General features: G+C 28.9%; 1 long non-coding RNA gene across 2 annotated transcripts in view; it reads left to right on the forward strand.

The window, feature by feature from the left end:
- Window positions 1-4,083: 4,083 nt before the first annotated feature.
- Window positions 4,084-14,818, forward strand: part of LOC145270685 (uncharacterized) — a 32,211-nt gene continuing 21,476 nt past the window's right edge. The window contains exons 1-2 of one of the 2 annotated variants that reach the window (XR_013865513.1): window positions 4,084-4,257; window positions 6,467-6,706. This is a non-coding gene — a long non-coding RNA (uncharacterized LOC145270685). The remainder of the gene's footprint in view (window positions 4,258-6,466; window positions 6,707-14,818) is intronic. The other variant, XR_013865514.1, reaches the window with a different exon arrangement.

Genomic DNA, 14,818 nt, shown 5'->3' on the forward strand with positions numbered 1-14,818 from the left:
AAGTTAACAATTGACATTTTTTGTCTTGCACAAAAAGCGTATATAAATATTTAAAAAAAAGGTTTTTGAAAGAATTAAGTTGTTTATTTTTAGTCTAACTAAGATTTAGGGTGATTTTCTATGAATATATGCAAAAATATTATAATATAAGTACCTGGATTTCAAATAATTCCACTTATTCATATAGGCAACCAGTTACTTCGCGTCCATATAAAGTCCATATCGAGAATATTTACGTTTGTGTTTAATAAAAAGTAAACTATGGAAGACCAAACAGGCCAAATAAAACTTATTTTTCAGTGACGAAAATTTCAATGTATTATTAACGCTGAGGCTGGCCAGTATCAGATGGGTGACCATTTGTATGAGTTTGGTTTTTAATGTGTATGTGTGGAGGTTAAGCTCACAAAAATGGGGGGTGGGGGGTAAAGCAGAATAAAAATTAAAATTGACCCAGTCTAGAAAGATTTCTCCTTCATTGAACGAGGAAGAACTGTAGGGTTTTTTGATTACATAAGCAACCCCAAGGCTGGCCAGTACCAGATGGGTGACCATTTTGATGAGTTTGGTTTTTATGTGTATGTATGTGGGGGGTCAGGCTCCCCCAAATGGGGGGGGGAATTCAAAGCATAATAAAAATTAAACTAAACTACATAATTTTGTCTCGCAATGAAAAGAGAAACGTCTCGTTTCTATGTGAGTGTTGACCAACATAAATTGTACTGATTCACGCTTGCACCGGTTTTGGCAGTCATGGAAATCCAACAAAATTATTTCAGCGAGTATGGTCCACCGTATTCGAAAGGCGGCAAACGTTAGCAAATGGGATCGAAAAACTGATGATATTTTTTAAAACAAAAGGCACAATATTTATCGATTTTTTTTGTATCGATTCTCCAAAGAATTCCCTGTTTAATAATGGTCATGCATTATTCGGCTCGCTAAAAAAAAATTATTAATTTATTTCTCAAAGATTTTAAAAAGGCTTTTTTCGTATAAATATTTTTAAAAAAAAATTTTTTTTTTTTGCTTAGCTTAAATTAATTATTTTACTTAACATATTCACCGAATTTCACACTCCAAAAGTCAAAAGCGGAATAATTAAACACAATCAAAGTTCTGATATTCAGAAGTCAAAATAAGGTATGTAAACAAGTTTTTTTTTTTGTTGTTTTTTTTTAATCTATAATCCTGTCCCTTACAACAACGGAATATGTTTTGTTTAGTTTCAGATGATTATTTTAAGCATATTTGTTCCCACTTCAAAACAAGGGGGGGTTGTAAGCAATATATATATATATATATATATATATATATCGTTTATGAAAAATAACTACACTGTTATAAAGTTCATTCTTCTCTTAATAATCGCTGAAAATTTCGTATTGATTAGATAATTACCTGATTTTTGGTAGATTTTTAAAAAGACGGTCCGTGAAAAAGTACTTACCTGCCCCCTCCCCCAGTTTTGGCGGTGCTTAATTTTGTCAAAGAAGGGCTGAACATTTTATTAAAAGGACTGAATTCAAAACAAGGACTGTTTTCCGTTTTTTATACGTTCTTTCTTTCAAGTAAGGATTGACGCCTTTTTTTTTGTATTTTTTTATATGTATTTTAAATGTTTCTTAAGGGTTTTTTTTAACCCCAGTCTTGGGAAATAAAGGCAATCGATATTTTTTTTGTTTTAATAAACTTGAATCATTTTAAACTTATTCGGGTCTGTATTTCTTTTGCTCATTTCAACTAGTTATTCTTTTCCGAGAAATTTGCCATAAATGTTTTTTCCCCTTTTTTTCTTTCCTTTTTGTTGCCATGAAAAACGGATTTTGGTGACGAACCCAAAATTTCCTCAGTTCATTGCCTCATCCACAAACGTTAGCAAAATTGCCTTTTGTCTTTTATTACATTCTATGTTATGGCCGATGAAATAGTTCCTTAATGTATTTTGTTCATCTTGCTGATTTGGCTTCTGACTCGCAGTCGAATTCCGGGTAGAATTTGTGGTAGAGCAGCCATAGTTGTGTCAGAAATTTCGTGAAAATGGTGAATAATTCCACCCCATCTTTCCAAGCTTATAACTCCTCGAAAAATGCAATTCAAGCCCTAATTTTTTTTTCAATTAAAGGAGCAAGAACCAAGGTTTCATTAAAAAAAAAAACGTGTTTTTTTTTTTAAATGTTTTAAACTTCGGACTTTACAGGTAAATTTCGAAAAAATAGTACATTTTTTTTGTTTTAAATTTGAATATATTATGTATTGACCTTTTCTCTTCATTTTGTGAGTAAATAATTATTTACTTTTCGGTGTCTAAATTAATTATTATTAGACATTTCAAAATGGGAGGCGTGAATTATTCGACCCTCTGTCTTTCCAAGCTTATAACTCCTCGAAAAATGTAATTCAAGCCCTAATTTTCTTTTGCAATTAAAGGAGCAAGGACCAAGGTTCCATTAAAAAAAGAAAAAGAAAAAACAAATAACGTGGTTTAAAAAAAAAGGTTTTAAACTTCAAACTTTACAGGTAAAATTCTAAAACAACACTATATTTTTTTTTTAAATTTGAATATATTATTTATTGACCTTTTCTCTTCAATTTGTGAGTAAATTAATTATTTACTTTTCGGTGACTAAATTAATTAGTTACTTTTTAATAGACACTTAAAAATGGGGGGAGGGTGTGAATTTTAAAAAAAAACGTTTGTCTAAAATATTATATTCGATTTATTGGAAAGAACATAAAATTTCACATTGACCCTGAAAATATCGTAAAAAAAGAATCAATAGAAAAATTTTGATATATTTTTAAATTTAAAAAATTGAAAAATATTGAGTTCGGAAAATTCATTACTGTTTTAAAAAAAAAATATTTCTATTACTTTTAAAACAACTGTAATAGTTTATTTTGGAAGTATAATCTATAAAGAAAATAAATAACCCACTTTTAACAGAGAAATTACGAGATTTTTATATTGTATTCGCACTTCGTGTTAGGGGTGTCAAAAATTCCTACAAAAATTCTGATACTGGGGTCTTGCAACACGTGTGACATCGTTTTTTTTGTGTGTGTTTTTTTTATTTATTTATTTTTTTTTTTTTAGTAGGTAACTCTGTCCTCATCGCCAATCTGATGATCGGTGTAGTAAGTAATCGATACTTGCTAAATATCGATTATTACTGTCGTGAGGTCGGGAGATGGATAGCGATTAAGGAGAGAGAGAAAAACGAACATCCGAAATCATGTTTGGTAAATATACAGTCTGATCATCCCCGGGTGTAACCAGGGGCCGTAACTCCTGTGACACCAGAGGTTATCTCCCTTTATCGTTTAAGACATTACAAAATTTGTTACGGAAATCACCCAAATAAAAGAATATCAAGAGCTTCCATCGAAAAAAAAAATTAGAAGATAACTATAGTAACTTTAGCCATGTGAGCATTTGTAAAATAGATTTTTTTCTATTTTAAAACTAAAAATATGGTCCTCGATATGACCTTATACTATATCCAATGGTGAGGCATTAGCTTGCGGGGTTTGGAGAGTGTGGAGCCACTGGAGCCACCCTTTAATTGCTATTGCTCCCAGGTCCACTCTGATCCGGAGTGGTAGTACCTGTTAGGGTTCCAACTATGGGTGGAATAGAAACTGACTTCCAAAAAAACAAGCATACTCTATTAAAAAAATTGTTCTCAAAATCACTGGATTCGGCATTAAATAACCTGAAAAGGGTTGATATGCCGTAAAACAAAAACAAACAAACAAAAAACTAAAAAATATAATAAAGCTAAATTATTTATTATAAAGCCAAGTTTTTACAGTCAAGCGACAAACACCTTTTCATTTAATAATTAACTGTCAAATAAATATTTAAAATAAGAAGAAAAAGACAAAATTTTAGCCAACTGAATAAAGTCAAATCCAATTTTTAACGACAAACTGCTTTTTAAAAAAAAAGCCAAATGCGCAACATTTGGCCACAAAAACGCCAATCTGACATTCCGATTAAAATCAACTTCAAAAATAAGAATTTTGTTATTTTTTGTTTGTTTTCCTTTAAAATAATAAAAATATTATGAATAAAAATAATAATGTTACCCGTAATATTCGCATAAAATATCGCATCAATCTAAAAATGTCTTATTGAAATTTTCTCTTTTTTAATTTTCTGCGAACTAGTTCACTCAGAGCCATTTTGAAAACATCGTCACATCAATGACTGATTTTCGACAAACGAACAACTTATAAGTTTCTTTCTTCTCAGTAAGTATTTTATTGTTATTTGTTTTTTCTTTAAAATATATTCGATGATTTGTTAAATTATATTTTCATATCAAACTTGTTTTCTTAAGATTAATTTATGTTATTGAAGTTTTTTTGGGTTTTTTTTTGGCACTTATGGAGGACAGGAGCCAAAGTCGTTATTTTCGTTTACACCAAAGCCGATAACTCCGATTTCATAAAAAAATGTTTAATAAAACATTTTTTGAATGACACTGTAAAGAAATAGTGGGTTCGTATTACTGTACACACAGATTCGAAAAAGTTGTCAAAAAACAAATATATAACAAATAAATGTTATCAAAGGCAAGATAAGTTACTTTTCTACCAAACTGGATATAATTTTCGTGTTTTTATTCAATTTAACATGTTTATTCAACTCGAAAAGCATACAGTGTTTACCGATATATTGGAGAATTCAAAATGGCGGCCGACTGTCTCTTTAACACGGTAAGTTCGGAAAAAGGTGTAATAAATAATAAACTAGACAAAATACTATTTAAAAACTATCGAATATATGTCAAGTTATGTCACGGTAACATATATTGAGCAAATTTCTGACAGTATTTTGTCTAGTTTATTATTTATTACACCTTTTTTCCGAACTTACCGTGTTAAAGAGAGAGTCGGGCGCCATTTTGAATTTTCCAATATATCGGTAAACACTATATGCTTTTCGAGCTGAATAAACATGTTAAATTGAATAAAAACACGAAAATTATATCCAGTTTGGTAGAAAAGTAACTTATCTTGCCTTTGATAACATTTATTTGTTATATATTTGTTTTTTGACAACTTTTTCGAATCTATGTGTACAGTAATACAAACCCGAAATAGTTTTTTTCTTAGGGTGAATTTTCGTTAAAATGTTCGAAAAAAAAAAATCCAATTTTACTTTAATTCAAAAATGTTTTAAAAATCAATCATTGAAATAAAATAATTATTAAAAATTTTCGTTAATTAAATGTTTTTTCAAATTATATTTGGATACATTTTTATACAGTAAATGTTTCGGTTTTATGCAATTATTTTTTTTTATTTCACTGAGAAGTGTGCGTATGTAAATGAGGTTCAAATTGAGGGAAAAACGCACCTTTGGTTTGAAACAAAAAAAAAATAATTTACAATTAATACAATCATTATGTATTTTTAATAGTTGATGAAATTATTCAAAATAAAATGTAAACGTATTGCATAATAATTAAGGAAATTATTCAAAATGTAAAATTATTGCATAATAGGTGAGAAAATTATTCAAAATAAAATGTAAAAGTATTGCATAATAATTAGGGAAATTATTCAGAATAAAATGTAAAAGTATTGCATAATAATTAAGGAAATTATTCAAAATAAAATGTAAACGTATTGCATAATAATTAAGGAAATTATTCAAAATAAAATGTAAACGTATTGCATAATAATTAAGGAAATTATTCAAAATAAAATGTAAAAGTATTGCATGATAATTAAGGAAATTATTCAAAATAAAATGTAAAAGTATTACATAATAATTAAGGAAATTATTCAAAATAAAATGTAAAAGTATTGCATAATAATTAAGGAAATTATTCAAAATAAAATGTAAAATTATTGCATAATAGTTGAGAAAATTTTTCCAAATAAAATGTAAAGGTATTGCATAATAATTAAGGAAATTATTCAAAATAAAATGTAAAGGTATTGCATAATAATTAAGGAAATTATTCAAAATAAAATGTAAAGGTATTGCATAATAATTAAGGAAATTATTCAAAATAAAATGTAAAGGTATCGCATAATAATTAAGGAAATTATTCAAAATAAAATGTAAAGGTATTGCATAATAATTAAGGAAATTATTCAAAATAAAATGTAAATTTATTGCATAATAGTTGAGAAAATTATTCAAAATAAAATTTAAAAGTATTGCATGATAATTAAGGAAATTATTCAAAATAAAATGTAAAAGTATTGATTAATAGTTGAGAAAATTATTCAAAATAAAATGTAAAAGTATTGCATAATAATTAAGGAAATTATTCAAAATAAAATGTAAAAGTATTGCATAATAGTTGAGGAAATTATTCAAAATAAAATGTAAAAGTATTGCATAATAGTTGAGGAAATTTTGCAAAATAAGCAGTTTTTTCAACCACACTTTTTTGTCACCGTTCATGCATATTTTATGATTTCCATTTGTGTTTTGTGCCAGCTATCATAAAGCTCATTCTGATATTTTCCCATGCGCTCACATGCTGTTCCAGAACTATCTGTCTCTCTATGACATTAGCTTCAGGAAATCTGGACCAAACACCAAAGGACACCACTCCAAAACTCACCACAGTTTTTATACCATAGATGAACGGCTTGTCAGAAAAAACTTTAAAGAATATCAAATTTATATGACATCATAAAAGCATTCAGAAGCGATTCAACTCTCCAGAAACAGCTTGTAAGTATCAAGCCCTTCTATAATAAAACTAAGAACTGTGCACATGAAATTCCATGTAAATATGGAAAATTGTACAAAGATGAATGAATGTCGCCCAACAAAAATTGAAAGAACATTAGAAAGCCATAATACATGGAGAGATACATCGGGTGTAGCTGGAGGGAAAAGGGAAACGACTTACAATTATGAGATGAAGTAAAAATTATAGACAGACAAGATAAATGGAGAGTGAGACAACTCGAAGAAGCAGTACATATGCTTGGAGGCAATCCATTATAAAGTAGACCTGGTATGGAATTTAACACGATATGAAACCGTTAATTACAAAAAGATAATATATACAGTAACAAATTTAAAATATATATAGTAATAATAATTAGTAAAAAATAGTGATATTCACAACTAAAAATAAAAATAGGTTTAAGGCTATCAAAATCCATATTAGAATTGTCTGCTAGAACCTAACCCTAACCCATGGCCCAGTGGTGAGAGTACTTGAAACAAACAATTGTAAAAGGTGGAATGCTTAATTCTCAGTGTGGGCGACCAAAGGATACAACCACAAATTACTTAGGACTTCGATCCAGTCATAGCTGACAGGGCAAGAGCATACTACCCCTGTAAAGTAAATAAATGGGTTCCATTCGAAATTCTATCAATAATCCTGAGTTCAACAGAATCCATATAAAAAATGTTACCAAAAAAACAGAAACGCTATATTTTACGGTTTTAAATGACACAAATTGACTATATATATATAGTTATATATATATATATATATATATATATATATATATATATATATATATATATATATATAACTACTTCATTTACTCACATAAATTTTATATACGAAAGTCGCCATATATATTTTATAAATAACTATATATATAAGATAATTGATTTTGTTGTTGTTCCTTCTTATGAAACAGATTTTTAATTTAATTATAATTTGATTTTTAAATTTTAAATTATCAATCACATTACTTAATATATATATATATATATATATATATATATATATATATATAGTTATTTATAAAATATATATGGCGACTTTCGTATATAAAATTTATGTGAGTAAATGAAGTAGTTATATATATATATATACATATACATATATATATATATAGTCAAATTGACTATATATATATATATATATATATATATATATATATATATATATATATACATATATAACTACTTCATTTACTCACATAAATTTAATATACGAAAGTCGACATATATATTTTATAAATTACTATATATATATACATATATATATTAAGTAATGTGATTGATAATTTAAAATTTAAAAATCAAATTATAATTGAATTAAAAATCCGTTTCATAAGAAGGAACAACAACAAAATCAAGATAATTGATTTTGTTGTTGTTCCTTCTTATGAAACGGATTTTTAATTTAATTATAATTTGATTTTTAAATTTTAAATTATCAATCACATTACTTAATATTGAATTAGCTCTAGGATATTTACCTATCGAGCTTATTATATATCTAAATTACAACGAGCACTTTCTCTTTCCTATATTTTAATTAAACTAGTAATTTCACTGTTACATTGAAATACACTCAGCTCTTTAGACTATTGTTCTAATCTCCTTTAAATATATATGTATATATATATATATATATATATATATATATATATATATATAGAGAGAGAGAGAGAGAGAGAGGGAATTAGACCTAGAGTCTAAAGAGCAACGTTTATTTAAATGCATTAATACTTTAAAATAACATAGTAATGTAGATATATAATAAACTCAATAAATATATTTATCCTATTAAGTGTAAAGATTGATAATTGTAAATTAAGAATCAGTTTCAAAAGGAAAAACAAACAAAATCGAATTGAGTGTACGATTGTTTCAGAAACCATATTCATTTTATTAAATTAAGTCTCATATATAATAATATACAAATCTCATAACTTAATATAAATTATAAAACAACAAAATGTACGATTGTTTCAGAAACCATATTCATTTTATTAAATTAAGTCTCATATATAATAATATACAAATCTCATAACTTAATATAAATTATAAAACAACAAAATGTACGATTGTTTCAGAAACCATATTCATTTTATTAAATTAAGTCTCATATATAATAATATACAAATCTCATAACTTAATATAAATTATAAAACAACAAAATGTACGATTGTTTCAGAAACCATATTCATTTTATTAAATTAAGTCTCATATCTAATAATATACAAATCTCATATATAACTTAATATAAATTATAAAACAACAAAATGTACGATTGTTTCAGAAACCATATTCATTTTATTAAATTAAGTCTCATATCTAATAATATACAAATCTCATAACTTAATATAAATTACAAAACAACAAAATGTACGATTGTTTCAGAAACCATATTCATTTTATTAAATTAAGTCTCATATCTAATAATATACAAATCTCATAACTTAATATAAATTATAAAACAACAAAATGTACGATTGTTTCAGAAACCATATTCATTTTATTAAATTAAGTCTCATATATAATAATATACAAATCTCATAACTTAATATAAATTATAAAACAACAAAATGTACGATTGTTTCAGAAACCATATTCATTTTATTAAATTAAGTCTCATATATAATAATATACAAATCTCATATATAACTTAATATAAATTATAAAACAACAAAATGTACGATTGTTTCAGAAACCATATTCATTTTATTAAATTAAGTCTCATATATAATAATATACAAATCTCATATATAACTTAATATAAATTATAAAACAACAAAATGTACGATTGTTTCAGAAACCATATTCATTTTATTAAATTAAGTCTCATATATAATAATATACAAATCTCATATATAACTTAATATAAATTATAAAACAACAAAATGTACGATTGTTTCAGAAACAATATTCATTTTATTAAATTAAGTCTCATATATAATAATATACAAATCTCATAACTTAATATAAATTATAAAACAACAAAATGTACGATTGTTTTAGAAACCATATTCATTTTATTAAATTAAGTCTCATATCTAATAATATACAAATCTCATAACTTAATATAAATTATAAAACAACAAAATGTACGATTGTTTCAGAAACCATATTCATTTTATTAAATTAAGTCTCATATATAATAATATACAAATCTCATATATAACTTAATATAAATTATAAAACAACAAAATGTACGATTGTTTCAGAAACCATATTCATTTTATTAAATTAAGTCTCATATCTAATAATATACAAATCTCATAACTTAATATAAATTATAAAACAACAAAATGTACGATTGTTTCAGAAACCATATTCATTTTATTAAATTAAGTCTCATATATAATAATATACAAATCTCATAACTTAATATAAATTATAAAACAACAAAATGTACGATTGTTTTAGAAACCATATTCATTTTATTAAATTAAGTCTCATATCTAATAATATACAAATCTCATATATAATGTAATATAAATTATAAAACAACAAAATAAAAAAGAAGCAGAAATATCTAAACTTTACAAAAAAAACAGTACCAGGTACCCCAAGATTGTCTTTAAAAGGTCACAAAGACGACTTATATATAAATCTTTTAATAAGACTCATTTGCCCCCTCAAAATCAGATATAGACTTAGTAATTAAAAATATTCTCGATAGAACTATCCCTAAAATTAAATCTATAACAAAATACACACTATGGCAATCTTCTAGCCAGGCCATTGAATGGTTTTCTAACATTCACAACAAAAGGAATGTTAAATTTCTTTCTTTCGACATAGAATCATATTAACAATCTATATCACCAATCCTTTTAAGTAAGTCCCTTTTAATGGCAGAGAAAATAACAGCTATAACTCCAGACGAAACCAAACTAATACTATTGGCTAGAAAGTTTATAATAACCTTTGACAACAAATTTTGGACGAGAAATTCATCTCAACATTTTAATGGTTCGACTGACTCAGATTAGTTCACTAATCTACTGGACCTTTCCTCTTGGGTGAAGTTCATAAAATATTCCATAAACAATTCCGATTAAAAGGGAGGGGCTTTACAGAGACTATACACTACTAACTCAACAAATAAAAATTACGAAAAAGCAATTAAATCCCTACATAAACTTTTTTAAAATGATGGACTTACTATAAAAATCGCCCCTAATAGAAAATAGTTAATTTCTTTGATTAAACCTTACAAACTCTACTTTTGAACCTTATCACAAACTCAACCAATATGTCCATAATGAATCAAACCACCTTAAGTCAGTATTAAAATAAATAGTCCATAATATCTCTTTAAGAATATCCAAATTATCTTCTAACAAATCTATATTTAATAAAAACACAAAATACTACAATTATGCCCTTAAAAACTCCAGATATAAAACACAAATAAAATACCAAAATAAAATGGAGTGGCAAAAATTCAGAAGTTGTCTTGAAAAATATTACATACAAAACTACAATAATTATAATAACCTATAATATGGTCATGTCAATCCACAAAAAATTACAAAATATCCGCCCACAATACGAAACCAAACTGAACCACATACATAAACCATTAATTCCAATAAACCCGAACACTATGTCAGATAACGTAAAAAAGGACATTGCGAAGGCCCACAGCCCACTCGGGAACGCTGATCATGCAGTGATAATGGTTGAAATCGCCCTAAACTCTAGTCCCAAAACTGAAGAGCCAGTGCTCAAAACAACGAGATATTATAATAAGGCTGACTGGGAAGCCATCAGGGAACTAATTAGAGATGCTCCATGGAAAAATATTTTCTCTCTCCCTGCTGAACAGTGTGCAAACGAGACCACTGACTGGTTCAAAACTGCAATCGAAGCGCATGTTCCCATGCGGAAATTTTATAGTAAGCCCCACTCTCCCCAATGGTTTACGTCGACTTGTGCAACTGCCATTACTCAAAAGCAGCATGCATACCGTAGGTTTAACCGACATAAGTCCAGTTCAAACAGACTGAAGTATATAGAAGCTAGAAATAACGTTAAGAAAGAAATAGCGACAGCTAAGAGAGAATTTACGGAAACCACTAAAAAGCGCATCGAAGCACAAAAACTAGGAACTCGAGACTTCTGGAAAATCTACAACAGTGTAGTAAATAATGGGCAATCAACAATTCCCCCACTAACCAACAATCACGAGGTTGTCTCCTCAGCAACCGACAAGGCTAACATGCTTGCCAGTCGGTTTGCCTCAAACTCCACACTGGACCCTTCCAACCACCCCCTACCTGACTTTCCTATGCGGACAGACGCCACACTAGACGATCTGAAAACCACCCCTGCTCAGGTGCATGCTATCATAAAAAACCTTGACACCTCAAAAGCATGTGGACCCGATCTTATCCCAGCTGTGCTATTAAAAAAGTGCTCAGCCGAAGTAGCTCCAGTTCTCTCCAAACTCTACAACAAATGTCTTAATGAAGCTTGCTTTCCGGGCTGTTGGAAAACTGCTTCTGTTGTACCAGTATTCAAGAATTCTGGCGAAAGGACAGACCCATCAAATTATCGCCCCATTAGCCTCCTCCCACTTTTTGCCAAAATATTTGAGACCATAATTAACCATGCTCTAGTCCATCATCTTACAGATGCTAAACTACTGACTGACAAACAATATGGATTTAGACAAGCCCGTTCCACAGCAGACATCCTCACCGTGATCTCTGAACGTATATACCAATCACTGGACAAAGCGGGGGAAGGCAGAGCGGTAGCTCTAGATATATCTAAGGCTTTTGACAGGGTATGACATGAGGGTCTCCTCAGGAAGATTAGATCTTACGGTATCACTGGTAGAATACTTAACATAATTAAATCCTTCTTAGATAAGAGAAAAATCCAGGTAGTCCTCGACGGTCGCACATCTAAACAATATGATATAAATGCGGGAGTGCCCCAGGGTTCTATCCTTGGACCTCTATTGTTCCTGATATTCATAAATGACCTCCCCGACAACATTGCCTCTGAGATGGGTATATATGCTGATGACACTACACTCTATGGCAGACACGACAGGAAGACGAATGAACACATTTCTAAAGAAATGGCAGAAACACTAGAGGAAGACCTCCAATCTGTAGTGGAATGGGGACAAAAGTGGTTGGTCGCATTCAATGCTGCCAAGACTAAACTGGTTTCATTCAATAATTACAAGAAACCCTCTCTACCACCAATAGCAATGGCCAACGACTCTTTATCTGAGAGTCCATCTTTCAAACTCCTTGGCCTAACGTTCACAGGAAACATGAGTTGGAACAATTACATTGAAGGCATTGCCAGGGCCGCTGCAAGAAAGGTAGGCTCTCTCTACCGTGCTAGAAAACTACTAACACCCGAAAGTATCCTGTACCTCTATAAGGCCACCATTCGCCCATGTATGGAGTATTGCTGCCACATCTGGGCTGGTGCATCTGCTACTAGTCTCTCGCTCCTTGACAAGGTTCAAAAGAGAGTCGCAAATCTGATAGGCCCTGAACTGGCATCTAAGCTTAAGCCTCTGTCCCATCGACGAAATGTTGCATCCCTCTGCCTGTTCTACAAGTATTTTAGTGGTGAATGCTCTGATGAACTGCAATCACTTGTGCCCCCACGACGCGAGCACCCTCGACAAACCCGACAGGCTACTAGATCCCACCCCCACACTGTAGAGGTCCCTAGATGTAAAAGATCTTTTTACTCCAATAGTTTCTTCCCCAGAACCGCAAGACTCTGGAATTCCATTCCAGGTCCCTGCTTCCCCAACAGTACTGACGTGCAGAAGTTCAAGTGTAACGTGAACCGACACCTTGCTTCCCAAATCCCTACATAGTACCCCAGTAGTTGTTGCCCCTGATAGTAGCCCCCTACACCAAAGTGGCAATTTGCCTTGTTTGGGGTGAAAATGTAATAAAAAAAAAAAAAAAAAAAGAGATATGCTATGGTTTAACCCTCCATACTCTAAGAATATTAAACATACACAGAGAATTTTTCAAAATATTAGAAAATAACTTCACAGCCCCATAAATACAGTAAAATATATGACAAAAACACTATCAAAATATCTTATTCAATAATGCCAAATTTAAACAGACAAATAATAAAAAATTAAGAAAATACAAAATACAAATATACAAACTATGACAAGTTGTAACTGCAGAAACAAAAACAAATGTCCTTTACAGATCAATTGTAAAAGTAAAAGTGTAATTTAGAGCAGCACAGTAACAAAAATCCCAAATGTAAATTTTAATAGCAACCATATTAATCCTTTGACACAGACGAACACCAACACATAATTAATGAATAACACCCATTAACCCATCAAACAATTTAGTACAACTAAACATCTTGCATAATAATACCACTCTAAATGAAACTGAAAGCAACTATTACAACTCTATTAAACAAAATGCTATATACTTTGGATCTACTTCAGACAACATTAACAAAATATGTTTGGCATCTCAAGGATATGAATATTGCTTTTAACATAAAATGGAAAATACGAGGCTCTTTATAAAACATATAAACCCGGTGACAAATTCTGCACGCTTTGTAGATTTGAATCTCTGGCAATATTAAAAGTCAATGACAATGTCAACATGTTTAGGCCGAAAAGATGAAATATTATCAGGATATATGCATAGACGATAGATGAAATATTACAGACTCATACCCACATAAGGAAATATTATTATATTGTCGATATAATTATTCAGAATATTATTATTAAAAATATTAAAAGTATTATTATTTTGTTTGTTTTGCTAGTATTTTTACTATTATTATTACTATTCTTATGTTCTTAGTTTTATTTCCATCACCACTATTATCATTATTTTTATATATATTATAAATATTAATGCATTTTATATTATCAGAACTATTACCATCACAAAAAATAAATATTTTATCACTAAAATAATTACAATTTTAAAGTTATCACCTTTAGATCATTAAAAGCTTTTCATTGATTTTTATTTTTCAAGTTATCTCTCTTAGATTTTAGAATTATCATCCATTAATAAGAGAGTGAAATATCTCATCGACCCAGCGTTTTTAAATTTAAAATAA

Source organism: Euprymna scolopes, chromosome 46 (assembly GCF_053919585.1).
Source record: "Euprymna scolopes isolate OS-2025 chromosome 46, ASM5391958v1, whole genome shotgun sequence".
Classification (NCBI taxonomy): Eukaryota; Metazoa; Mollusca; class Cephalopoda; order Sepiida; family Sepiolidae; genus Euprymna; species Euprymna scolopes.